General features: G+C 41.6%; 1 protein-coding gene across 2 annotated transcripts in view; it reads left to right on the forward strand.

Annotated features, from left to right (window-relative positions):
• The window catches only part of PTBP1 (polypyrimidine tract binding protein 1), a 48,364-nt gene that overhangs the window by 361 nt on the left and 44,980 nt on the right, over nucleotides 1-3,023 (forward strand). The gene's annotated exons all lie outside the window — the stretch shown is intronic.

The following is a 3,023-nucleotide window of genomic DNA, read 5'->3' on the forward strand; positions in this document are numbered from 1 at the left end:
CTCCCCCCTCGGTGTGTGCGTGCCAGAGAATCCGGCCTCCCCCGTGGGACCCGCCCGGGGCTTGTGCAAGAGGCGTGCGTGGGTGCGGGGCCCGCCCGGCTCGCCTGGGAGAGGGCAGCGCCCTGGGCGGGGCGCTATTGTCTCAGTCGTGTGTGTGTGTGCGTGTGTGTGTGTGTGCGTGTGTGTGTGCGTGTGTGTGGTGGGTTGTACACACAATTTGTGCCACGCTGCAAAGCGCTTGTGTGTGTAAAGGGGGGGTGTATGCACAACTTGTGCAACACTGCAAAGCGCATGTGTGTAAAGGGTGTATGCACAACTTGTGCAACACTGCAAAGCGCATGTGTGTAAAGGGGGGTGATATGCTCCAAAGCGCTTGGGTGTGTGTGTAAAGGAGGAGCTACACACAACTTCTGCCATGCTCCAAAGCACATGGTGTGTACACATCTTGTGCTGTGCTCCAAAGCGTGTGTGTGTGATGGGGGGTGTACACAACTTCCGCCACGCTCCAAACTGCTTATGCATGTGCACGTGTGTGTGTGTGTAAAGGGGGGGATGTACACACAATTTCTACCATGCTCCAAAGCACTTGCCTGCTTGTTGGAAGGAGACAACGTGACCAAGTCTTAAATTTGAGCGTCCAAGATTCTCCTCTTATAAGGATTGTGTTCACTGGAAAAAAATATGCAAACAAGTATGCAAAGAAGTGTGCAAATACGTTTTCTTTAATTTTTTGGTTGCTCGCCAGTGCGTGAGTGAGAACTGGGTCATTCGAGTTGAAGCATTTCTTTATTTTGAAGCGTAATAAAGTCCTGATAGCAAACCCCAAGTTAGTTGAGACTCCCTGGGAGTGCAGCGTTGCCAGCTCCCATGATTTTTGGTGTTGTTCTTGAAGTCTTGCTTTAGGAATCTGAAAAACTTAGCTCTTCCTTTTTACACACGCTCATGCACACGTGCCCACATACACATGCACACACATACACATATACAAACAAAAGAACTAAGTTTATATATGTATGTATGCTCTGTGTGTGTATATAGGTGTATGTGTATATTGCTACGTTTTTCAGATTCCCAAAGCGTAGACTTTTAAGAACAATGCCAAAAATCATGAGAGTTGGCAACGCTGGTAGTGGCTTGGGTTTTGCATATGCTGCATCAGTTAGTTGCCTCCAAATTTATCGCGCATCTTGAACACTTACCATTATTGATCATGCATTGTACAGGAGTTAGAATTATTGTACCAATGTCATAATTCTCGTACATTTGGCAAGAATAGGAGTGAAAAGCCATATACAGTGTACAGATTACCTGGAAAGCCCCAGTTAAAGCTTTCACAGTAGAGCAGGCTTGAGCTAGTGTTCGCTGGCCTTTTTGTGTGCTCCCTAGCCATCAACTTTAACCTTCCTCACCAATGTAGAGCAGTGTCACCCTGTTTTGTATGTTAGGTAACATTTTTTTTCTTTAGTCACCACCCCTTTGCCTGGATTTAGAGGAAGTTAAAATGAAACATTATTTTAATACCACCTAGCAGAGGGGTTTCTGTATCCCCTAAACTATCTTTTTTCTCTGCTGATCCCTGACTTCTAACCCTGTGAACATCTAGTTTTCTTAACTATTTCCTGATGAAAGAAAATGCTGATTATCAGTGGTTCCTCCAGTGTGACTATTTAAAATAAAATGGTGCCTCACTTTTTCCCCCTAAAGCAGGACATTCATATTTCTTTCTAAAAGGGAGCATGGTCTGGCTGCTTGTCTGAACAATTCTTTGGTTTATTTAGCAAAGCAATATTTTTGTGGTTAAGATAGTTCAGGGTTTAACTGAAATTCAGCTCTTCCCTTAACAGATAAATTGCTCAACATACTGAGTTGAATAAAACTTAAAAGCAGCATGTGCTATCAGTTTAAAATTCAAGGGAAGTGCTTTTACTGTATATCCTGCCAACTATTTAGGTTTACTTTTAGGAAAGAAGGCTTGTTAAGAATGTTAAAATAGTTCACATTCCATGCAGTACAGCAGAAAATGAAGGGGGGAAAGATATGAGTCCTGCAATCTTAATTATTCCAGGCTAATTACAGGTCTCAAGTCATGGTTCATGTTCCTTTCAAAAGGTAGTCACTGGCAGCCATGCTTATGTTGGAATAAGAGTTCCTTCTAGAAATTGTTCCACATCTCTCAACCCCCTGTCTGTGACCTCTGGGATCTTTAACCTGGACTTCACCATAGCATCACTTACAATACTGCTAAGTTGCTTTTTTTTTTTTGCATTACTTGCCTTATTAAAGGTTCAAGGAACTGGGTATGGATGGAGTCAAAATGGAAAACAGCCTAAAGGAATGTTCTGGCCCGTCTCTACAGTTCCACTTTTCTCTTCTTTTATTGCAAAAGAAAGACATTTTTTTTTGTGTAAAAGTAGACTTTAAAAGATTTGGTGGCGCATTCTCTTTAGAAGTAGGAGACTTAAGGTTTTTAAGACTTCAGGTTGCTAGGACAAGTGGAAACTGCAAACTACCGCTCCTCTAGCAAAGATGTACACATTGGGAAAATATATAGTTTAAAACAAAATCATGTTATGTCTAAATGCTGTTGACATATTGTACAGGAGTGTTGGGATTTTTTTCCATATGGTTATTAGCTATCCAGTGAATTAGCAAGATAGTCCAGAACTTAATTTTATTGGCAAATAAAAAAAAGTTTTCATATTGGATACTTTTAAATACCATTCCTGCTGGATAATTGTAAATACCATCCACTGTTAAGGCTACTTTATGTAAAACATTTCCTCTATGTGAGGCCCTCTTAGAGGAACAGGAAGTCAGATAAATTGCTCGGGGGTAGCTCCGAGAGCTCTGGAAACTTGAGATGCCCCTCACTGCTTCTGCTTCTCTGGAAGGATTTTCCCCAACTCTCCACCTTCTGATTAAGGGTACAAAAAGCACTTTGGCAGAAATTACGTAGCTTAATTTGTAGAAACACATGCTTTTTCTTTTTTTCCTTTTTTTTTTTTTTTTTTTTTTTTAAGTGT

The sequence above is a fragment of the Gavialis gangeticus genome, unplaced genomic scaffold (assembly GCF_001723915.1).
Source record: "Gavialis gangeticus isolate Ggan-Ray unplaced genomic scaffold, GavGan_comp1, whole genome shotgun sequence".
Classification (NCBI taxonomy): Eukaryota; Metazoa; Chordata; order Crocodylia; family Gavialidae; genus Gavialis; species Gavialis gangeticus.